At 46.3% G+C, this 25,407-nt stretch overlaps 1 protein-coding gene and 1 pseudogene across 1 annotated transcript in view; one reads left to right on the top strand and one right to left on the bottom strand.

Moving 5' to 3' along the window:
• The window catches only part of SVBP (small vasohibin binding protein), a 210,504-nt gene that overhangs the window by 97,239 nt on the left and 87,858 nt on the right, over positions 1-25,407 (bottom strand). The gene's annotated exons all lie outside the window — the stretch shown is intronic.
• Positions 5,688-7,375, top strand: LOC138472588 (calpain small subunit 1 pseudogene; annotated as a pseudogene).

The raw sequence follows: 25,407 nt of genomic DNA, 5'->3' as shown, positions 1-25,407 counted from the left end.
CTATTGTAGGATGTCCTTTCCAGTCTATACATATAATTCCCTAAAGAGGTTTCTGTATTGGGTTCTGGGCATGCTCATACTGATACCCAGCCCGTCCTCATCTAAAATTCTCCAGAAACAAGAAGCAAAGAACCCTTTTACCCCATTTGAGTGGCTGATGTTGCAGCCATTTTATCCTCGCATCTAAAAACTTAACATGTCCAAGCGAGTATGTATAGCTCATGTACACACATTTTAATGTTAAGTTGAGTGTTGTGAAAAGTGGTGTGAGCCCACGCCAGGTGTAGGTTATGTATTTAGAGATTCACACATACAATTTTATCAGACTTATTTATCAAATATAGAGATCTCTGATAATTGTCATATTCCCGAAATTCTCCGATTTAATGCAACACCGACGGGAACACTCATTGGTGCCATTTGTCCCCTTTCCCTCTCTCACAGGGATATTTTGAAAGAGTACAATAGGAGTGTGCCAGACTGTCCATCTTGGAATATGAGAAAATAATTCCTATGGTTAGTCTACTGTCGCCCCTTGCAAAATACATATGAGGTGGTACCAACAGAATTCCTGCAACAAAGGGACAGTGGGCCCTCAGAACACAGCAGGCTTTTAACACCAGTGAAACTGCATTCAGGCAAGGCCTTCCCTAAGATCATGTGGCATAAGAACCATTTACTGGGGCAGCAACAGTTATGTTTTCATATTAGATTTCTTCTGTAAAGTACTTATATTACAATGTAATTAGAATTAGCCCATACTCCTAACTTCACATGCCATTACATTTTCGAGACGCTACCAACTTTTTTCATCTGAGCTAAAGCACAGATCGAATTAAACCAAACAACAACAAAAAAATAAAAACACACACAATTTGATGTTTCCTCTATTTAAGGCAGTGCACACTCACAAGCCAGCTTTAGACTTTAAGGCAAAAAACGAGAATGTTCACATTACACAAACCAGCCAATTTCCATATAGCCTTCATTACCTCCATATCATTCTGCCTCTTCGCAGTACTTCCCTCTGAAGCCCCGCCTCCCTCACAAAACTCCGTTTTTTTTTTAAATTTCCTTTGGAGGTAGATTACCAACTACTTACCCACAATCCTCAGTTTTTAATTTTCGGTCTTCCGACAGGAACATATTTCTTCCCGGTGTGGGGTGCTGGGGAGCTCCTTGGTGTTCCCTCCATGACGGCCTTGCAAGCAGGGCTTGGTCGTGTCCGAGGGGTTGGGGCGCGTCCTGCAGTCCCTGCGGAACTTGGGCTGTTAGTTGAAGCCAGAAGTCCTGCCCGCCTTTGTTGCGTCTCCTGGACTCCCTGTGGGGCTTGCGAGCTCCAGTTGAGGGCGGTCTTTCCCCAGTCCTCCTGTGGGGCTTGCCGGACCTGTGGAGTGGGCTGCTGTTGGCTCGACGGGCCCTCTGGTTCGGCGTCAGCCCCGGGCCATCAGGTCTGGCCCTCTGTCCTCCCGACTGAGCCCCCTCCACCCAGTTTACGGGCGGGGAAGGGAAGGGGTTGGTGAGGCCCTCCCTGCTTCGCTGTTGCTTGCTCTGTATGCTGGACTGGTTTAGTGGCAGATCCCAGAGGGCAGCCGCCCGGCAGTTGTTGCCTTGTGTCATTTTTGCTGTGGGTCTCTGGTGCGTGGTTCCAATGGCACCTCCTCCTTGCCTGTGGTGGGGCAGAGTTCGGGGTGGGTCTCCTCCCGACCATTCTGTTTTGGCCTCTGTTCCCCGCTAGTTCTGGGGTGCTCCATTGGCCTGACTCCACACCCCTCCACCCCCCCGTCGCCATCCTCTGGCAGGTGCTGGACTAGTCTCTCCAGACTGGGCCCGGTTTGCTTCCCAGTGCAGGGTTCGGGGACACTCCGTGGTGTCCCAGCCTTAGTGACTTCCGCATTGGGGCAACTTGACTTTCTTGTCCAGCTGGGGTTGTGGGGGGCTCCTGCAGGTCTGGTGATGTTGGTTAGCCAGCTGTTCCTCCTGCTCTTGTCCCGCTTGCCCTCCCCCCCCCTGTGGGGCATGCAGTGCTGCCGAGGGCTCTCAGGACCCAGAGTTCCTGGTTGGCAGCAGTGCACCATGTATTGACGGGGGATGCTTGGTGTCCGCTTCTTGATGTCTTGGGTGCACAGGCTAGCTGGTTGCTGTGTCCTTGCCATTGTTTCCCTTCAGCCGCATTCTCCGTCCGTTGGGCGGCTGTTTGCCCGGCATCTTGGATGGTGTTTGGTTGCCGATGTGCTTGGGTCCTCTGTCTCTTGAAGGCAGGCTCGAACTGGAATATAAAACGATAGGGCGCTGCACGAACCTACAACGCAAGGTGCTGGTGTGGGCTCACTTGTGGTCAAAGCGGGCCACTTTTTTGGCCCATGTGAGCCAGTCTGCTGTGTTCCTTCACTGTGCGGCTGGTGGTTTTGGCCAGTGTTACTGAATGTATATCATTTCGGATGCACCCTTTGCATCGCATTTTGTCAAATCACTTCCCCCTTGGGTCTGTCTCGGATGGAATGTCTGGCCTTTGCGACTGTGGGCTGCCTTTCGTTGGTGCCTGGCCCATTTCATGCCCCAGTCCAACCATGCGTGTGGGGGTGTCTCCTGTGCCTGTGGTTCTCGTTGGCCGGGTTGAGACGCCCAATGCAAAACGCTCCTGGAATGCCTAGGGGCTGCGTGGTCCAGTCTCGGGCCGTCGGCGTACTGCTTGATGTGGCTGCTGCTTCCGGACTGTTCCGGCTAGCTTTTCCAGTGGCTGCGGGTTGCTTGGTCCATTTTTCCTTTTGCTGCCTCTGTGACTGGACTCTGCGTCCTCATGTCTCCGCCAGGTCTGTGTTGTGTGGTTGGGCATCCCCAGATATGGTGCTCACGGGGTTGTCACTGGTCTGGGGTGGCTTGGGCTGCGGCACCAGTCTGTGGTTCAGCGGCCACTCCCGAAGTGGATCTTCCCTTCCTTCAGGGTCTTTTTGTAGGTTGCGGGTTTGAAGTTTAGTTTATTTGTAAAGCGCACCAGGCCCGTGGGCAACCGGGCGCATAATCTTAGGTGAAGGTTACAACAAAAGTATACAAGAATACAAAATTTACAAGTTATACACAATACAAATTTACAGGTTATATACAGGTTATATACAAATACAGCATTCACAAGTTATGATCGAAACAGTGTGGCATATGTACACAAGTCGGATATGTTGCAGGTAGAGAGCTAGGCTAGCGTGATGAAACCTCATGCTTACTGGGTGAACAGCCAAGCTTTGGCGTTGTTCTTGAACGTTAGGAACGAAGGTTCAATTCTTAAGTGGGTTGGCAGAGTGTTCCACAGTTTGGAAGCTAGGACAGGGAAGCTCACACCACCCGCTTTTTGGAGTTTAAATCTGAGTAGGGAGAGGCTGTGAGTTTGGGCTGATCTGGTGGGACGGGAAGAGCAATGAACTGTGAGGCGCAAAGAGAGGTAAGGAGGGGTGTTGTTGTTCAGGAATTTGTAAGTCAAAGCTAACGTTTTCAGTGCAATTCTTTGTTTTACCGGGAGCCAGCGTAAGTCAGACCTGATGTTGGAGATATGGGACCGTCTAGGGATATTGAGAGCTGCCCTTACGGCATTATTTTGAATGGTTTGAAGTTTATTGAGGTTAGACTGACTGGTCCCTAGGTAGAGGGCACTGCAGTAATCTATTTTGGACATGATGAGTGTTCTGTGGCCTGAGTTTGTTCCCATGACCTGATTCTTTGCTCCCACTTCTCTGCTGTGGGGATCTGTGACTTTCTTCTGGCCCCTGGGCGGCTACTTGTGCACCCAGTTTATTGCTCTGCTGTGCCATGTTATCTGGTTTTCAGCCTTGGCAGCTGCGAGGGGCTCATGGCTCGGCTGTGGTTGTGATGGGTGTCCACTGGGTGATTTTCCCATCTTTAGGGCTGGTCCCCAGGTGTTTTCCTGGGGGCTGTGGCTTTCCGACTCCCGTACCTGTCTCAGACTCTTCTGGGATGGGTTAATGTGTTTTCGGGAGGTCTAGTGTACCCACCTAACTGGGGCGCCCGTCTCCTCTGCTGTTGGACACTTCTTCTGGGGCTCTCCTTGGGCGGCTCGGTGGATGTCTCGAACTGGTGTGATCAGTCGTCTCAGGATTTGTTTGTGCCACTGGTGGCTGGCCTGGTGTGTCTACATCCGCAGTCCTGGCGGCCGTATCTTACCGGTGGGTGGTAGTTTCCGTGTCCCTTCCAGTCTGGGGCTTGTGGTCCTCGGGCTGTTAGACTCTCCTAATGGGGGGTTGGGGTGGGTCTAGATTGGGTTCGGCTCTCCTATTCCGTCTGGCCTGGCCGGGTCTGTTCTGCCGGGGCTCAGGTCTCCGGGACTGCCGTGCTGGCAGCCCTTCTACCTCTTTCCGGGCACCTTCTGGTCACAAGTTATATTCTCCAATGTTCCAGGCGTCAGGGATCTCTGGGATGTTCAAATCCTCTTGGCCCAATCTGCCTGCATTTTGTTTGTGTGGAGGGCCCCTCTTCTTCTGGGTCTCACTATGTTGTTCCCTTGCTTCAACTGTGGGGACTGATTGGTGGCGCTGGTTCTTTCGGTTCCGTGCTGCTGGGTGGCCGGTCCTCCTCAACGGCATTCTCTCCAGTTTGTGGTGTGGCGTTATGGGACACTCCTGCTGGGCTTGGTTTCATCCTGCTCCCCTCCTTGTGGGGGCCCTTGTGTTTGGTCTGTCCTTGTTGTGCCTTGGTCTTCCTTGGCTTTAGCTACCTTGTCTCTTAGCTGCTTCTCGACGCTGTTTCTTTGTTTCGTTGGTTGGAGGTCGTTGGAGTGGGTCTCTGTTCCCTCTGGTTGTTGCCTGTTCGGGTGGGGGGGCGGGCGGGTGTGCCCCCTTTTCCTCCCATTTAAACCAGTGTTCCTTTGGGCACTCTGCCAGGTTGTCCTTGCGCTTTGTGCCGCTTTGCTGGGGAGGTCTTCCTACTCCTGGGGATGGTTCTTTTGTGGGGGATTGTGCTCTTGTGTGGTTTGCTTCTGCCTTGTTCGTTGGTGGAGGTTGCTGTGTCTGTGGTTCATTGTGATGTGCATCATTGGGCCCTTCCACTGCAGTTGGGCGTGGTTATGCCTCGGAGGTAAGTACTGGGACGATGAAGACTAACGGGAAGGTAGTGCCAACTACCAGTATTCTTCATTACTCCTAGTCCTACTCTTCCTCGTCATAGTGCCGACGACCCGCTGTGCCCGCCTGGAGTGTGGACGGTTCCAGGATCAGACTTGGTAATATGAAAACTGAAAAACTGAGGATTGTGGGTAAGGAGCTAATATACCTCCAAAGAAAAAAAAATGGTTCCTGTGTGGTTGTCACGGCTCAGGTGCAAGTACTGTGACGAGGAAGAGAAGGACTTGGAGTAATGAAGAGTATCGGTAAGTAATGGGGAAAACCAAGATTTTCTAAGCGTTCTCGCAACACTTACTTTGCGGCAATACTGGTTTTGTCCTCTAATGTAAGCAGTATTGTGATTTTATAGCGGTTTGCAAGTATACGGTTTTAAAAATAGATATCAACTAGTGGGACACTGCACCCCGCCCCCCAGAACCTCCCTCCTCAGTCATCAACCCAATTTCCCTGTGGAAAAAAGGCGTGATAAGGTGCACTAGAGTAGGGGGGACGACGAATAACAGTGTATGGTATTTCTTGCGAGACGACGTTCCCGAGCTGCTTAACTGGAACGTAGAATGGCAGCGCGGTCTCTTTAACTGGGAAGGTTTTGGCTCCGCTGCACTCGGCGTTCCTTGGGTGGGGTGTGTCGGTGACTCAGAGTTCCCATTTTCCTGCGCAGACAAAGTTGGCATTCAAGCAGCAACTAAAACGAAGAGCAGCCACATCAGACAATTCCATCAGTTTGCAGAGACGAAAAGGAAACGCTGCTGTGCATCACTCTCCAGCCTCGCTTTACGGACTCCTACGATCCCCGAAAACACGGTCAAAATGTTTGCGGTTCAAAATTTTATGAAAGGAATTACGAAAGGTAACCAGGGAGGTGTTGGAGGTAACATTCTGAATGTAATTGGAGGGCTGATCCCTGGCCAAAGTGGCGGTAGTGGCGGTGGTAGCGGCGGTGGCGGTGGAGGTGGCCTTGGAGGAGCAGGTGGCATGTTAGGAGGAATAATTAACATGATCAGCGACGCAGCAGCCAACTATAAACCGGAACCCCCGCCACCAGCTCGTGCTAATTTTACCAACGTGGAAGCCAACGAGAGCGATGAGGTTCGCCAGTTTCGCCGCCTTTTCATGCAGTTGGCAGGGGATGACATGGAAGTTTGTCCGACAGAGCTGATGAACATCCTCAACAAGGTGGTCACAAGACACCAAGATCTGAGAACAGAAGGGTTCACCCTCGATTCATGCCGTAGCATGGTGGCAGTCATGGACAATGATGCCACAGGCAAGCTTGGCTTCGAGCAGTTCAAGTACTTATGGAACAACATCAAGAAGTGGCAATGCATATTCAAACGTTTTGACCAGGGCCAGGAAGGATTCATCAGGCCTTCCAAAATGCCAGCGGCCCTTCAGGCAGCTGGATTCCAGCTCCACGAGGAACTGCAGAAAATGTTGATCCGCCGCTATGGTGACGAGGAAGGAAATGTCAACTTCGATTCCTATATAAGCAGTCATGTACGACTGGACTCCATGTTCCGTGCGTTTAAAGCTCTGGATAGAGATATGGATGGACAGATCACAGTCAATCAGGAGGACTGGTTGAAGATGACTATGTATTCCTGAGCCATTGAAATAGAGGTGGTTCATGCTTGAGGGGAATCCCCAATTGTGATGGGTTTTCTGGGATGCTTCAAATGAACATTTGGAGTGTAGTTATTAACATGTAAAGTCTTTATCCCCTCTGAGAACATGATTCATTGGCTAGGCGGACACCGGTCAATTTTCAATTGCATCTGGTATTTTAACACCAACCCGGGCTTTTTCTTCAATACTTATAATAAGGGCCATCTCAAGCATTTAATGCATGCATCTGGTTTTAAAATGCATATCATCCAGCATCTCCTAGATACATTATGTTAACTTTACTGTCCAATAGCATCCATCCATTGGCCATAAAAGCTAATCTAAATCATGTATGATATAAAAAAATGAAATCACAAAAAAAGCTCATCCCTGCATGCTGTTTACCTACGATGCTTTTGTTATCAGTAACCATAATATTTCTGTTTAAGTAGACAATTTACACAATGCATACATCTTGTTTAAAATGAGTCTTCTGAGTCACTATTTTAAAACATGTTAAATTAACTAACATTGTAGATGATATAACTAACATTGTAGATGATATTGTAAGTTGAGATGTGTTTCTGACTAAACCTGAAGCACATCTAGAAAATAAACCGTGGCTTTCGATGAGAATGAAACGAGTTGTTTTTCGACTGTCCATCTAGTCCAACAGAAAGCACGCACAATGCGTTTTTGTTTAATTCTCCGATTTGTGTGGGGGTGCAAGCGTCTTGTTTACGCGTTTCAGAGCGTTCGGATGTTAAATTAACTTTTCACGCTTGAACCGATTTTATGACTCTCAAAGTCATGGTACTGTGCCACGCCCTAGAAAAAAGCACTGCAGACTAGAGGCAGGTCTAGTTTACAGAAACAGAACCTGCGCGGATTATTTTTCTAAGTCGCTGAAAGCATGGGTGGATTCACACAACTAAACCCTGGTGTAGCCGATTCTAGGGCAAATCTCTACCATTGCGACGGGCAAAGGAAACAGACTCGTAAGGGCTGTAAGGCCCACAATGTAAAGATAATGAGCTCGCCGAACTTCTGCAGCAGCGTCACAAGTCCACATTACTGAGACCAAACAGTACTAAATATAGCCTGTTATTTTCGTCTGAAAATAACCCTGTGTGCGTGACATTCACAGTGATTTTCATCGTTAATATTTTAATCGTTTGCAATAAAGTGACACTTAAATCACAAGAATTGTTCTGCACTCAGATCAGATAACTTCTAGCAGTGAAGCAAGAGAGCCCCTTCCGAAACTCGAGTGCTGCTAATTTGGAAACATGGTTTTGCCTTATTTTTGAAAGCAGAGTATAGTGCTGAAAAGGTTTTCCTATCATTGCAGAGAAGGGAGGCAGCCTTTTTGCACATCGGGACATTCCCTGATGTATAACTTAAAGAATTACATACTCCAACTGAACATCACTAAGATAAGCATTTATATTGCTTACATTAACACAATAGTGATCTTCGGCGCCAAGGCTTGTCTGGATAGTGGCAGATTGTACCTCCGCCAGAGATAAACCAGACTTTTACCTGTGGTTGAGAGTGAATGTGGAAAAAGGGGGAGGGGGTAAGAGAGGCTGGAGTAGGATCGAAACGAGACAAACAAATGGAAAGATATAAGAGGCTGTATGATTGCGCATCTAATCACTGGTGAAGTGAATCAAAAGAATGTTGATCAGAAAGAGGGTTGCTTTTGGCTGCGGGGATGGGGGGCAGGGAGGGGAAGAGTTGTGAAAACGGACAATTCACAAACAGGAGTGTACATTTCAAGTTGCAAGCTAACTGGCTAAGCACCGTCACCGGCCTCCCTAGTTTTCCACATTCACACAGCACATTTTTTTAGTTGCAAAGAGTAAATTATTACTAGTCAATGGCTATCAGAGAGTGCACACTTGCATAGTTCGGCTATACGACCCATTGTAACCGGTATATACTTATCCAGTCCTATTCTTTTCTTTGCATTCTGGGATTTATAGTCCGATTTTCATGAGAAAATCAGAACTAAAAATCAGAATGCAAAGGGAAAAAAAAAACGGGCTGGATAAGCACCTACAGATTGGAACGGGTCATGTTGGCAACTACGCATGTAAGGCCAGTCACAGCTATCCAATTACATTATTCTGAACTGCATTATGTCTTTGCATTAAAATAAAACATCAATTGTTTTATTTTGATTAATGACGGGCCCATCCGCTTATAAGCACGGTAACCTCTTAAACACGAATCCCTAAAAACACAGATCTTGTTTGGCCATGCACGCTGAACAGGTGCTAAGCACAACTCAGTGAACGTTAAATCCCCTCTATGTCAATAAAGATTCTTGGTGTGTGGATTGATGAGAATCTATCCAGAGAGCTGCCACAGTTAATACAAATAAAAAGTTTCTTCAACCACAGGTTGCTAAATGAAATCTTTCCTTTTCACCCTTTTCCAGACACGGATTGCTTTGGTACTTTCCGATTTAGATTACGTGAAGAATATCTTTTTGGGACACAAAGTAATGTATAGGCTGCAGAGTCTCTAATGCACGTCTTACGAGAAAAAAAAAATGTGAGCAACTCTTAGTGGATGTGCATGCCTTAATTTGGCTGCCAGTCAAGGCAAAAGTGGATTTCAAGACTGCTGATCTGGTACACACATTTTTCATATTTATTTATACAGCGGGGAACAATGCTCTTTCGATCACAAAAAACGTACAATGAAATCAGATTTGTTGGAAAGCAGGGAGCTTCTAATAATGGGGCGAGTTCGAGTGACATTCTGACTAGGTTGTGGGGGTAAAGGGGAATAAAAGGAACAGTCACTAGGGACAATGCATGGGTGGACATACACCAACATTAGACATTGTTAAGTGCAGGTAGGCCAGCTGTGTTAGGGATGTGCCCATGATGGATGAAGTGCTATTCGTTTATGGCCATGGTCGCAAATTGTGGACAAGGCTTACTGGCAACACTCTGTGGCTGGTATGGAATGATGTACTGTTTTATTACAATAACCTTAATTCCTTTAAAAGTAATGTCAGCAGTGGCAATTTACAGTAGAGGTTTTAAAACGCATGCTCCTTTGGGTTGTGTGTGATAACATCTCCATAAAGACACAATTCTCGAAAACACCTCCCTAGTGTCATCGTTGGTCTAAGCGCTTTCAGTATCAATTAACCATTAACTACTCCACAGCGTCGCATTCAAAGGCTGTTATTATGTTCTACCATTATTGGCAACACAATTTCTAGTTTAATCCCTCATGCCTTCCCCATAACTTCAGTCTTCCTCTGTCCCACTTTGGAACCGCAGCCCATCCCTGCACCCTGGCCTCGCTGCCCTCCAAGTCCACGTAGCTCTCCTCCCTCTCACAACTCACTTGATTACGGCAGCAGTCCCACCCACTATTTCTTTAGCAGTGCGAGGGATCCCATGTACTTCTTCCTCTCACCATGCAGGCGATTCTTCCTGCCTCGCTCACCTGTCCAGAGTCTCACACAGTATTCCAGCAGTCTCACTGCGATACCCTGCCTTGCTTGCAGTCATGCCTGCACCTTGTTCCCATGTGGCAGAGTTTTAAATTGTCTCCCTGCGGCAGTGTCATCCATGCTAGACAGATCTGTATTATGGGACGGGGTATTCACACGAGAACGTTGCTTTGAAAAGAACACACTGCTGGGCCACTCAAAACAGGGAGATAGTAATAAATCAGCCATCAGTGACTGCTGGCAATTATAAGGATTAAAGCGGCAGATTCAAGCACACGGAAACAATTTCTAAATTGTATCGAAGGGCGGTCCCTGGTTTATCCCATTACAAGTAGAAAAGAGGTTTCCACAGTTTGCAAATGGTTAGTATGATCCGTTACAGTCAGCAACCTTCAGAAACAGGTGAATACAAGAATCAATCTTTCAGTAAATCTCTACGCCTGGGCACATTTTTTTATTTATTGAAAAAGAAGTCTGCAAAGAGTTTACTTATTTTTTTTTTTTTGCAACAATGACAGAGCATTGCTGGGTAGCTTTGGAAACTGGGTATCTATTATATATGGAGTTTTCTACAGCACCACATGCTGCTTGGGTCACCTCACAGTGCTACTGCTACCGTTTCCAGCTTTGGTGAGTGACTTAAAGTATTACGAAGCCAGTCTAGAACTTGGGCAAATAGTAAATGCCTAGTGCTTGGCAAGTTAATCAACATAAGCTGATTTATTTTGTTAAATTAGCAATAATTACAAGCATATTCAATTTACGAAAATCAACCGAAATATAAATGCTCAATAATTAAAATAGTTCAACTAGCTCCATGGCTACCTAATAAGGGGCCCTCCAAATGTTTAGAACTACAACTCCCACGATCCTTCAGGAGTTGAAGTCCAAAACATCACTAGGGCCATAACAGGTAACCACGCAGACCAGGCTCAGGCCAACCCTTTACCAACAAAATTGCTATAAAACAGAGTTAGGTTTTGCATTTTATATACAGCATGATGTGATGGTGTACAGGTGGAAGGTTGCATTTTGTTTTTTTAACTGTGGGAAGTAGCACGCTGTGTACTTGGGAAAATATTATATTCATGAGACGGCAAGCAATCGGCACCAGTAGGGGAAAGGAGTCACTGTAGTGTAGTCCTGTGACCCTTCCCTTCAGAAAGAAGCCACCTGCTATCTCCAGGCAGGGATCACAAATGCACCCCTAACCCCAAATATTATGCAAAAGGAAAACACACTGTTCCTTAACAAAAGCTACGAGCCTCTACCATAACATTTCTAGAGAGTCTATAAAACAAAGTTTGTATGCCAGTACAGTGGATTAATACACCTATGCGCACATGACCCGTTTCAATTTTTTGGGGGACCCAACTCAGTCTTGCACCCTCCAGAGGTTGAAAAAACGAATTTAGTTAATGTTTTTTTTAAAACTTTATTTTTCACTTACGAAAAGTATACAGCAAGCACACGATTCTTAGTTCCCTTCAAACACATTTGGATATTTTATCATATAAAATACATTAACATTTCTAGAATAGCGGCATCAACTATCAGACTGACTGTCTTCTTTTTCTGACTCATCCTGTGCGTTATTTAAATAGTGTCTGAGGGGCCCCCAGATAGCCTCTGGTCTGGAGGTTGCCTATATACCCTGACAGTTCTCTTAGCACTCTTGGACATACATTAGGTCTCATAGCCATACTTGCAATGTGGGGTGGGCTTTCATTTTCCAGTTCTTGAGAATATTTCTTTGGGCCACTGCTCCCGCAACTGAGAAAAGTCTACAGATTTTTACAGACGCCTTTCTTATATCTCCGAGCAGGTACTTCAGCGGTGTGGCTGGTATGTGTGTGTCCAGTATATCACTAAGAGTGTTGGATATTTCTTCCCAAAATTGTCTGATGGGCGGACATTCCCAGTACATGCGTATCGAGTTCGCTGCCGGTGCGTCACATTTTGGACATAGTGCCCGTTTGGAGGGGTCAAATTTGGAAATTTTACTGGGGGTAATGTGTAAATGGTTCAGCATTTTAAATTGAATCAATCTGAAGTTGGCGCATAGGGAAATGGTCTTGGTAGAACTACCATATTTAGCCCACTGTTGATCCTCTATTATAATGTCCAGGTCTCTCTCTCCCATTCAGCCTTCATCCTATTACAGGACGGGGTATGCGCTTGCATTATATAGCGCAGATATGTTACTTGTGAAGCCCTCGTGTGTCAGGACCTCTGACAAGAACTGGTGTGTGGGCGGCTCATTCGGGAATGATGGCCATTTTCTTTTACATGCTGCCATGCAGCGCTGTGAATAGGCCGGCACACACCTTGTCCTTGGCTTCTGGTAGCGTCACAAACCGCCCTTCGGGATAGAGGTCCCCAAGTCTAATTTCTTTCCCCGGGTTCCATCTCTTCTGTAGTGCTGTATCGAACGTTGGTTCGATTATGGGATAATGCCATGGGGGGAGTGGGGCCAATATGCTTCTACACATTTCACCCTTTTAAGGATTTGTGCCGATGCACATACCGTAGATGACAGCGGGTCCGCCAATTTTCTCTCCTCTTTACCTGTGGCGAACATCATATTTCGTAGGTTTACGGGGGCGGTAGTGAACTTCTCTGCTTGTATATGGGCAAATAGCTCTGTAGAGGTGGCCAGTATTTTGCAAAATGTGCTTGTGAGGTCTAGTAGTATAGTAAAAAGTCTGGTGCTGCCAGTCCCCCTGTATCATAATTTTCACCCAATTTGGGCCAATTTTGTCTCACCGTGCCCCCTCCACACACGAAGCTAGTGGCCAGCTTCTGTAAGCGGTCAAATAATTTTCTGCCAGGCCAGATATGGATGTTATTGAACAGGTATTTTAACTTGGTCACCAGGGCTATTCGGCCGTACATGGATATAAGGAGTTTGTTCCATGCATTTAGTTTGCATTCCAATAGAGATAAAATACTGTTCGTATTTGTTAGCATATAAGGTGCGCTTGTCCGTTGCCATAGTAATGCCTAAGTATCTAGCCGACGTCGGGGACCATCAGAATTGGGATGTGGCTTCCGATTGTGTTGTGGACTGAGTCAAGGGGATTATTTCGGATTTAGTTTGGTTTATTGTATACCCTGAGTGTTTTGTGAACTCGGCTATTTCCTGCATTACTGGGGGCAGGTTGGTCTCCAGGTCCCAGATTTAGAGCATAGTATCATCCGCATAACACAAAATTAATTGTGGGGGCCCCCCTAATGCGGTTCCCCCACCAGGCGTTTTTGCACCTTAGTCTCGCCACCATGCCTTCTATTTTAAGTGCAAAAATAAGAGGAGACAGAGGACAGCCCTGTCTTATACCTCTTTGTAATTTGAATCCGGGTGATAGGGTCCTGTTGATTCGAACTTTGGCAGAAGGATTACTATATAGCAGCCTTATAAAACTTAGGAATCCTGGTCGAATCCCATTTTGTGCAGTATAGCATACATGAAGTTCCAAGAAACAGTCAAATGCCTTTTCGGCATCTAGTTTGACCACCACCCTTTTTACCTTCGGATCCAATTGGGAGGCGATGGCGAAGAATCTCTGTAGATTTAAGGGTGTGGAGTGAGACGGGATAAAACTGTATTGATCCGGATGTACTAGTTTATTCATATGCGGTAATAGCCGGGCTGCTATACCTTTGGCAAATATTTTTGCGTCCACATTGATGAAGGACAGGGGCCGGTATGAAGAGGGATCATGGGGGGGCTTGTGGGGCTTCAGCAAGACCCTGATAATGGCCTCCCTCATGGACTCCGGCAAGGGCCCACCGCTCAGGGCTTCCTCCCACACCTCCAGCAGTCTTGGGGAAGACTTCAGTGTTAAGTATCTTGTACAGGTCTGTGGGAATACCGTCCAAACCAGGCGATTTGCCCGTCTTTAGGTCCTTGATAGCCTGATCTATTTCTTCTACTCCGAGGGGAAGATCCAAAGTTTGTCTCTCTGCCGGTTCCAACCTTGGGGGCGGGAAGGAGTCCATCTATTTTTAGAGATACTTGGTCAGTATTCATATATAGTTTAGAGTAGAAATCGAGGAACACATCGTTCTCCTTTTGGTGCTCTGTGTGGGTTACGCCGTTTCGGTTGGTGATACTGGTGATTTGCCTGTACCCCTCTTGGGCTCTGATAAGATTAGCCAGAGTTTTGCTTGTTTTATTCCCTTCACCAAAGCTTCTGGCTCTAATAGGTTGTGTGCCATTTATATCTCACGTTCTGCCAGAGACCTGAATGTTGACAATTGGGCTTGCCGAGGGGCCAGTGTGTCAGTCCCTGGTGTTTTAGGGTATGTTTCCTCCAGCTCTTTCAGTCTAACTTCGGTGTGTGTCAGTTCTTTCCGTATGTCCCAGAGAGTGCCATGCACCCTTGATATTAAATGTCCCCTCAGCCAAACCTTAAAGGTTTCCCAGACCTTGAGGTTCGACCCCACTGATCCCATATTACACTTGAAAAAAAACTGTCACCTCTGTACATAGCGGTTCTATCATTGCTTCATCTCTCAGGAGGATGGGTGGTATTCGCCAAGTGCGTGTGGATTGGTCTGAGACCCTCGATTGCATCTCTAGAAAGATTTGGGAATTATCTGATAGAGTACGTGGTAGTATGGTGCATTCTCCAATCTCCGGGATGTATTCAGGGGAGCACAGCCAGTAATCTATTCGAGATCTTGAGGCATGCAAATACAAATGGAATGTGTATTCCTGTTGGAGTGGGTGTAGCTGTCTCCAGGGGTCGGCGAGGGGTATTGTGGACATTGCTTGCCATATAGTCAACGCTGATTTGGTTCAATTCCTGTGTCCCTTAGCCGACCTATCTTTCGAGGGATCCAGGATTGTATTTAGGTCTCCCCCCCCTCCCTCCCAATATCACCCTGGCATATCCCACCAGTGAGATTGGTGCCAGTATCTGCAGGTAGAATTCTGGAGTATCCACATTCGGGCCATACGTATCGATTAGAATCAGTTCCTGGCCGTGCACTGACACCCATACTATAGCATATCTGCCTTCTGCGTCAAGTTTGGACCTAGACATCTGGAAACCAATGCGATGGATTATCGTTAGCATTCCTCTGGATTGCGTTGAGTAGTCTGTTGACATTATTTGCGGGCCCCAGTTACGGGCGAATGATTCGGTAATCATTTTGGTAGCATGAGTTTCCTGCAGTAGGAGGATGTCAAACCTGTGTCTGGTAGCATAGGCTAGGATCTTCCTGGCTTTAATGGGGTTAGCCAGGTCTCTGATGTTCCAGGAAAGGAGTGTAGTACCATTAGTCACCCGGAGTGCTGCCATCTATTGCGCTTGCCAATGATGCTCCTATTCTCATAGACACTGTTATAACTTCTATTGCGATGTGTGTTCGTCAGTTTTTTAACTTGAACAATTAACCCTCTAACCCCCCCCCTCCATAATGTTTTGCATTTCTCGTGCATTTCCGGCCTGCCCCAACTCCCACTCCCCCCCCCCCATCCTCACCTGCCGGTAAGATTGTTCAGCGGGTTGAGCGCTCGCTGCTGTGATCTGAGCGTGATCTGCAGGTTGCAGGTTCGAATCCCGGCAAGGCTAACTCAGCCTTTCATCCTTCCGAAGTCGATAAATGAGTACCAATTTCGGTTGGGTGATATTGTATGTAAATATGTGCTCTGTAAAGCGCTTTGGATTAAGGCGCTATATAAAATAACACATCATTATCATCATTATCATCGTTATCATTACCATCCCCCCAATTGTATAGTGTTTTCCCATTGTCGAAGTGCAATTTCTGCAACTGTGAGTGGCTCTGCTTGGCCGCCATCAAGATGAACCATTCGGGCCACCCTAGGGAGCCGCAGCGCTATCTTCGAGCGGTTCAGTTGGTATATGACCGGAAGATTTCGTTCGGCGACTGCATATTTTGAGTTGTATGGTCCTCCCGTGTGGGGGCATCGGGATATTACGTTCTATGTACCCCATAGCTTCTTCGGGAGACTCGAAATGCGCTCTTCCGGAGTGTTGTAGGCAGAGCTTTGCCGGGAACCTCATGGTGTACGGTATCAATCATGATTTATTGACCTGATCGAAAGTACGCCGAGCAGCCTGGACACCATTGGAGAAGTCTGGGTAAATGTGAACTCCAAGTCATACATTAGCGTCCCTTTTTAACGAGATAAACAAAGGATATGGTCTCTGTCCCGATAGTTAAGTAGGCAAGCAATAATTGTCCATGGTGGTGTCCCTGGTTTGGGCGGAGTGGCTAGGGATCTGTGCGCCCTCTCGATAAGGAATTGTTGGGAGAACTGGGCCTCCGAGAGTATAGCTCGTATCACTTCCTCCGGATAGAGCTCCACTGATGTATCTAGGGGTTTTTCGCCAGTCCCACCACCCTTATATTATTATGGCGTGATCTGGACCCCAAGTCTTCGCACTTGGGTTGGACTGCCTTCAGACTTTTCTTAATTTAATCAATATCTTTTCTCTCTACAGTGGATGTGTCCTCCATTGCTCCTATCCTGGCTTCTGCTTCAGTGACCCTTGTATTAACTATTTGTAGATCGGTTCTGATTGATGAGATATTGCCGATTAGGTCATCCAGCCTGCTATTCACTACTGCAAATCTGGCCTGGAGTGCTGTCATGTAGGGGTCCTTGTCGCTGCCCCCCAGTGTTCTTTTGTGGTCGTGGAGTCTATTGCGGGGCACCCACTCCTTCCTCCATCGTTGTAGAGCAGGTAAAAGCGTCCATTGGGCCCCTTCTGTTCCCTTTATTACCTCTAGGCATGACCCGGTGGTACTTTACTGTGTGTTGTGGCGTGGGCACCGATTCGGGCAGGCTCTTTGATTCCTGACTCTGTATGAGCCTGGATACGCCTCCTGGGTATATGCCTGCTGTTATGCAGGTAGGGTGCTCCATTGGTGGGTATACCTTTTACTTAGGGTGTCCAGTCTTTGCCCTTGCAGTTAGCCCCCAAAGTTCAGGCCCAGGCCTCTTCTGGTGAATGGATGTTGTTGGGGGGTGCAGGCAGTGAGCTTGTGACTATATCCTCTCACAGCATATGTATCAGCACCCACTGCGCATGCATCCCCCCGGTCCAACACTGTTGGGTCCGAGCGTGGATGTTATGTCCTGCGGACGTAGGATTTGTCAGCCCACGCAAAGATTCATCTGCTGTCTGCCCTCCGGATCCAGTGTACTGTTTGTGTTTTTCCCCACCATGGGGTGCTCAGGGAGTCAGAGTAGTGCTCACCGCAGGAGGGATGGAAAAGGAGATAAAAATAAACACACCCGGCAGCGCAGTGTGGTTTAATATCCTGGAGCGGGGCTTGATGTAGAGTCCCGCTCCGTCGGAAGAAGGATGTGGGCTCCTCTTATTAGTGTGTGGACCCCCCTCTTCCTGTTAACCACCCGGCCGCCTCAGAGTTCGGCGCACAGCTTCCCTCGACCCGCCCGGGCTTGCCGATCACAGCGCACACGGCAGCCCGGCGGGGAGGGGCCACATGCCTCACCTACCGGGTGGTCTGCTGTTCTCCGGAGACCGGCGGGGCTTCAGCTGGCTTATGGAGCGTCGGGGCTGATGGGTCTTGGCCGGCTCCCGTACTCTGTTATGTGGCCATGCCATAGCCAGGGGGTGGGGCGGGCTGCTGCGTTCTCCGGCTCCATCCCCAATCCAACGCAGCTCTCAGCCAGGCTACAGCCGTCAGTTCTCAGGATATCGCGCTCGGATCTGTCCGCAGCTTAGCCCACTAATGCCTCGGTTCTTCCAGCATCGGTTGCTGATGTTGGTTTTCATAGAGTCCTCTCCGAACCGCAGGATTTTATGATCAGGATTTGTGAAGGCGCGCAGCTCAGCCCTCAGGCGGCCATTTTCGATGTCATCCAACAGCGCCCCCCAATTTAGTTGATGTTTTTAAGTTTGCGGATGTAGCTACCTTGGTCCTACCTTCTGAAGATATCCCACACTACAATTCAGCAAGTAATCCTGTAAAATAGTCCAAATTATTACCTGTTCATAAGACTTTAAGCCCCTCATGGCAATAGCTCTGGATAAGTATCCCGTTCCAATGGTAATGTCATCAACAACTTGTGGGCCTGACTTACTGGACAGACCAAGCTCTGCAAACGATGCTAGAACTAATGGAGGCCAGAGGGGTCTGCTTATTCAGAGGGAGAAGTCTGTCCCAATTACTTGACTGCTAACAACGTTTAGGTTTAACTAGAGCCAAATAACTTGTATGTACTGCTGAACAAAGTCAAAAGCAAAACGTGAACTGATGCGGCAAAGTAATACATGTTTAAATTCTTGAACAGAATAGATAGCATGTCACAGATGTAACATTTATTTGTAAAAGGGTGTGGAGCTTAATTGCCATTTTTCTGGGGGAATGAGCGGGATGATGGGCTGGTGGCTAAAGGTGAACTTAAACGCCTCACAAAATGTATATTCGGTATGTCCACTGAAATCAGTTTAAAGTTGCAAGTAAGTACTCACATTTACTAATGTCATGTATTCCGATCTACCATCATATATGCCGGGTCACCTTAATATACCTGTTTTGTTGTACAACCGAGTCTTGCGGGTAAGTAGCAAAGCATTGATGTTAAGTATTATAATCCCAAAGCCCACAAGGCTAGTAATGTCAGCAAACCTCTCCCCACTTTTTTCACCAAAAAGCACTAGAGAAGCAGATGCTGATGATACAACAGCACACAGAACCGTGATAAGTCATATTGTGCAGCCCCAGCTTCTTTAAGCACACGTCACATTACAATCTAGTACAGGACGTTGTGTGTTCACATCACAAACGCCAGGCTACAGGTACTACAAAAAGGATCTTAAAAACCATGGCTGGCTCAATCTTTCACAGCCAATATGTTGGAACCGATTGCTGTAAACTACCCTAAGAGTTATTCTTTTAAAATACAAAGACACATCGTGTTAGTCACCTATTGTTTGACACAGGCTTGCAACTTCTTGCTATGTAGGATGTAAAAGAAATATACAGTGCAAACAAAGTTCAAACAAGATCTTTACTTTATGATTCAATTTACTTTCCAGTGAGTAGATTGAAAGCCCGATCGAATCTATGAAATGCATAAGTGTCAATGGTGTTGCTCATTACCAATCTTGAATACTTATAGGAATGGTTCAGTCAGAAATTTTTATTGTCCCTACGGGTCGGCCATGTGTTTTTAAGCCTAAGTCGGTCGATATTACAAAAATTTCCTATGGACCCTACCCGAGTTTTCGTCCATTAAACAAACGTGAAAACAGGCAGTAGGGCGCCGCCATTTTGTGATAATCTTATCACTTGCCACATCGCCCTGTGTGACCTGCTTTTGCGGCACTAAATCATATCCCCCGTCCCAGAGCCTGTCATCAGCAGACGCGTACCCCCCATTTCACAATGCCAAAGCACGTCTCATGTCAACATTCGCTGCGCTTCAGCTAATGACGTGTCGCCATGGAAATGGCAGGACGCCTCTTTACTCAATAAGTATAAGCAGACCGTTTGACAACACACAGCAGCAGATTTTTGATTCCATTCCTCTCTCTGTGTTACTTTGAGTATTCTGTGACTCGTTTCTGTGCTCTGGTAAGCTACCTTCGCCGCTTGTAGCCCGTGTGAACAGATAACATGTACCATCGCTATAAATTATTTTAGTTTGTTTACCACACAATGGCAAAAATAATGCCCTACATGTACGAGCCCGAGTATACCGAGGAGGAACTACTGGAAAGGGAAACATGCGAAAACGATGGGGCTTCGGACTGCAGTTGGCAGGACGAATCGACGGATGAAGACACTGGACCTAATCGCATGGACGGTGTTTCCACCTGGTGCACATGCAATCGGTGCAAGCTAATGCCAACCGAGGACGAGAACTTCTGCTGCTGTGAAAACTCTGGATGCGTGGCCTACATTTCGGAAAGTCGAGCCACGGCCGCAATGCATCACCGAGCTGCCAGACTTCAGGGCAGCCTGCCTCACACGGTCCGTGTTGAGGATAATGATAGGGCTTATGCACAAACTTCGCGCAACTGTTCATCATTCATCCTCGTAATCCGAGTAACGAGTAAGTATACTCTGGTTGTGATGCTACTACTATTTCATAGTCGTCTCCTATATTCAAAATTACATCTACATATCATTGTAATGCATGAAAGTCGTTCAATAGTGTGCAGTGTCTAGATAGCATTTGTCCGAGCAGAATGCCATTAGTTACAAGAATTGTCATTGACAACAAAGGTTTAATAAACTTATCTTGGTCATTTAAAAACAGTTTGTATCATTCTTTTTCAAAGGTGGCACAGGCTGGTGGCCTATCGTTCCTTTACATGGTGGCTTCACGGAAGGCTTGGACACCGCGTTCGAAGAGTAATACCCGCCTGTGCCGTTCGTGCCATAAGACAAACTTTCCCCAGTGACAGCGGTCAGTACAGGGGATTTTCCCTCGCTGTGCTGCAACCTGACCTGTACAATGTGTAAAGTTTTGTATTTTTGTGCCATCAAAATAAAACACCACATATATTTTAACAACGGTTGTTTCGATTTTTTAAATGAATCAAGTGTGTCTCCATTCAAGAGTCTTCCTGTGCCTTGTCTGCACGCCCCAGGCCCATCCATCCCACCACTCTCTATCAAAGGCGGTTCGCGCCAGTGGATGCGCGCTGCCATGGGGGGCTGTCAGGGGCGCAAACGGCCAAGGTGCCAAACAGCATGTACACTTCAAAAGGTATCCCACGCCCAGGGGCCATTGCTCACATGGCCTCCTCAGACCCCGTGTCTCCAGGCAGGCCTCCCCTGAAGCAGGCCGCCCCCCCCCTGCAATCCACATAACTGTGTCTCCATTCAGCAGTCTTCCTGTGCCTTATCTGCACACCCCCAGGGCCATCCATCCCACCCCCCATCTATCAAAGGTGATTCGCGCCAGTGGAAGCGCGCTGCCATGGGGGCCTGTCAGGGGCGCAAACGGCCAAGGTGCCAAACAGCATGTACACTTCAAAAAGGTATCCCACGCCCAGGGGCAATTGCTCACATGGCCTCCTCAGACCCTGTGTCTCCGGCCAGGATCCCCCCCTCACCCTGGCCGCCCCCCGGCAAACCACATAATACCACGACATATACACGTCATTCATTCACAAACACACCCTTGTTTCTAATACTTTATAAACCACTTGATGTCTCATGAGAACATCTTTGTACTTTGCAAGTCAACTCCTGAACGTGCTACCTGAGAACCACTGAGATCGATGCTAATCTGCTCGTCGGCGTGCTATTTGTGAACTTCTGTGACCGCTTCGAGCAAACTCGTCGCTGTGCTAGCTGTGGCCATCTACCTGTTCTCCTGCCACAAACTACTGCGCTTGCTGAATCTAACTGTTTGTTGGTCAAGGTAAGGCCATGTATCACAGTCATATTTCGGTCATTTTTAAATTTCTATCTATTTGCGAGTAGAGTACTCAATAGTGCGATGTTCATTGTCTCATTGCTATTGACTCGAGTTTCAATCGTTATGCTATCAATAGATCTATTTATTTTCATCTGTGTCAATTGTCATCGAATTGCATCCTTCGCGGGTCCTGTCTATAATGTAAGCATGTTTCCTTCTCGTGCAAGACAGTACATCCAAGGGACGAGTCACATGTTCAGAGTTTAGTTCCATCATTTTTTAATTTGTGAAAGTAATGCAAATACTAAGCCGCACTTGATGAACTGGTATAGTTTCGGCGACCAAAACAAACCTTGCATTGAACACTGTATGGTTCATTTACTTTATGACATTTTTATTCATCAAGATTTTATAATAATCTTGATATTTACTTTTCAGAATTTTCAACAATGCCTGCCTGTTCGATTAGCGGTTGCCCTTCGAAGACCCGTGCTAAATCTGAAGGCACTACAATGCATGTATTCCCTAAAACTGTTGATCGAATAAGAGAATGGGTCAGACATTGCGGATATCCACCGGAAGAGCTTGAAAGTAGAGTCCAACAAGTCTTTGAGGACAAGAGGGGTGATCGATACCGCATCTGCAGCCGGCACTTTCCCTCGAACATGTACCCCACATCTTGGGTAACAAAGAAGAATAAACGGCGAACGACACGAAAATTGCTCGCAAACGCTATTCCCACTCTATTCGTCCACATTCCGCCACTGGTGAGTCAAGTGTCCGGATTTAGCTTTAGGCCTTGCAGTAGTGTGTAGGTAGCCGAATGGATTAATTGATATTTTAGGTGTTGTGTCCCTTGTAATACTTTCGATATTGATATGTGTATAGCTTTTTGAATAATGACATTTATCAATACATTATTTTTCGATTTTATAACCCTCAAAGGAAATCTATTTATGGGCACAGGGAACTGTGCTATATTGCGCATTTTCAATAGCATTATTCTCAAGTATTCTGTCGCCTTACATGGCAATTTTTAATATTGGCATTTCATTATGAAACAATAATTTACCTTTACAACTGCTTGACTATCCACTGAATCTGAAGCAAGAACATTCTACATCCGTGACTTGCCCGCAGTTATCAACCACTTCTATCGCGTAGCAGGTAATCGTAGCTATTACGCTACAGACTTGCTTTATGCATGTCAAGTAATAGTTTTTATGTATCGTGTAATTATTTTACCGAATGTTTGGTTAGTGCTTTCCATTTGATATACACCTTAGTTGTCGTCCCGTAGTGTTTGTTTTCAGTTATAATTAGTGTTATCCATACTTATGCAAGTATTGTCTTTCAGGGAGATGCTGAAGCGTCCACCACATTGACAACATCCCTAGATGTTCTTCAGCAGCACGAGGTATGGATAATGACAGTTGCATCGAACGAGATCATCAGATCTTGTATACTTGTAGCGTGATTGTTCTACACAATGTTTCATTCGTGGTTAGCCATTGATATGTACCTGTGTGGTCGACCCCAAGTGTGTGTTACGTTTTGAATATTGTAATCCTTACTAATGCAAGTACTATGTTTCAGGCGGTAGATGGAGCGTCAACCCCTGCACTTGATGCGGAGCCTGACATTCAAGTAATTTCAGGGGAAGTGGAAGCGGGACCATGCATATACGATTCGGTGCAACAGCTTTCAGAAGTGCGCACTACATTTACAACATCCATAGATATTCTTCGGCAGCACGAGGTATGGATACTGACAGTTCCATCGAGCGTGATCATATAACGTGATTCCATTTGCTATACCTTCTTCCTTATTAACGCAAGTACTGTGTTTCAGGGAGACGACGGAGCTTCCTCTACAATCACAACATCCTTTGTAGTTGATGCAGATGTAAATAAATCGGAGAAATAAGTCGATTAAATCGGATCATATTTAGATATCCATTGATTCTTTTAGACAATGGATCATTTGTGGTTATCTCTTTATATGTACCTGTGCCGTCGACCCCAAGTGTGTGTTATGTTTACAATATTGAAAACCATACTAATGCAAGTACTGTGTTTCAGGGAGACGACGGAGCTTCCTCTACAATCACAACATCCTTTGTAGTTGATGCAGATGTAAATAAATCGGAGAAATAAGTCGATTAAATCGGATCATATTTAGATATGCATTGATTCTTTTAGACAATGCATCATTTGTGGTTATCTCTTTATATGTACCTGTGCCGTCGACCCCAAGTGTGTGTTATGTTTACAATATTGAAAACCAAACTAATGCAAGTACTGTGTTTCAGGGAGTTGCTGAGGCCTCCCCTCCAATAAAATCATTCATGGCAGTCTTTGCGGAGCCAGAGGTATGGATACTGACAGTTCCATAGAACTAGATCATCAGATCTTGTATACTTGTAGCGTGATTGTTCTACACAATGTTTAATTCGTGTTTAGCTATTGAGATGTTTTATGTTTTCAATATTGTGATATATAGTAATCAAACTACTATGTTTCAGGGAGTCGATAGAGCGCCAATCCGTGCTGTCTATGCGGATCCAGAAAATATAGTCGTTGCAGCGCAAGAGGAAGGGAAGACATGCAGAGACGAATCGGAGCAACAGCGTGCAGATGTTGAAGTTCGAGTCAATTAAGTTGCAAAGAAAAGAAACAAAAATAAGGTTAGTTACAAACAGTTCATATTTTTAGAAATTGTTTTGTGCTGGGGACTATATTATGTTTTTTTCCTGTCAATTGTACTATACTTTATCTTGTGTTTAAACTAATCATCCCTTTTCCAATCTGTCCTCTAGTCACCCGTGGGTGTACGAACTATACATACACAGACAGTGAAGCAAATGAGAGATCTTGCTTGCCAGACCATGTACACTATGGAGGAACTATTAAATCAGGCGCGGCATGTTCAGACTCGAGATGAGATTGTCCAATGGCCAGAACATGAATTGAATGTGTCCCGAGAATCCAGCAAAGTTTTATTGGACCATTGCTACAGTGCGACTGCACCACCACAAGAAGACGTTACTGGATGTATTCACGATAGCTTTGAAGTAGTCGCAGATCAATTCACACAATCTATACCAGCAAAAAAAATGTCACCCTAAAAGATGTTGACATTGTTGTGTTCTCCCATCAATGTTCAAGTAACAGATGTTGAAATGACAGAGAATGAACCAGCAGCACTATTCACCGACGCATCAGAACAGGATATCAGCGATATTAGTTTCAATTCTGGTGATATGTACACAACGATACAGTCCGAAACAACTGTGATGCAGGATGACAGTCAAATGCAAGAGGGCAAATATTATAAGTATGCTGAAATGTGGGCATTCAGTTAGAGGGGAAGTATGTGGGAAGACATTGATTCATGTGACTTGTCAAACACAAGGCAGTAACGTCAAAATACATGCTGCCTGTACATTACACCATACGTTCTCATGGTCTGCACAACCGATGCTGGAGAAACTGCCAGCAGGCAATCTACTGTGTGCAGCTGCCTCACATTTTAGTGGGTCTAGTTTTAAAAAAAGTTAAGAGTCTTTCTTTCAGTTTGTGGGACTCCATTTCATTTCTAAAATGCAGTACTACAAATTCCAACATGATTATCTATTTCCGGCCATTGGTGATGCTTGGAAAATTGAACAATTGTCTCTAGAAATTACATTGGAAGGCAAACGATTCAGGCTCGCCGGCGATGGACAGTGCGACAGCCCTGGATTCTCTGCCAAGTACTGCACCTACCACTTCCAGGACATGGATAGTAAGAAAATTGTGAGTTCGGTGGTC

Source organism: Ambystoma mexicanum, chromosome 8, assembly GCF_040938575.1.
Source record: "Ambystoma mexicanum isolate Mex_15411 chromosome 8, UKY_AmexF1_1, whole genome shotgun sequence".
In the NCBI taxonomy this organism is placed as follows: domain Eukaryota; kingdom Metazoa; phylum Chordata; class Amphibia; order Caudata; family Ambystomatidae; genus Ambystoma; species Ambystoma mexicanum.
The sequence above is the reverse complement of the archived record's forward strand: the minus strand, read 5'-3'. Positions and strand labels throughout refer to the sequence as shown.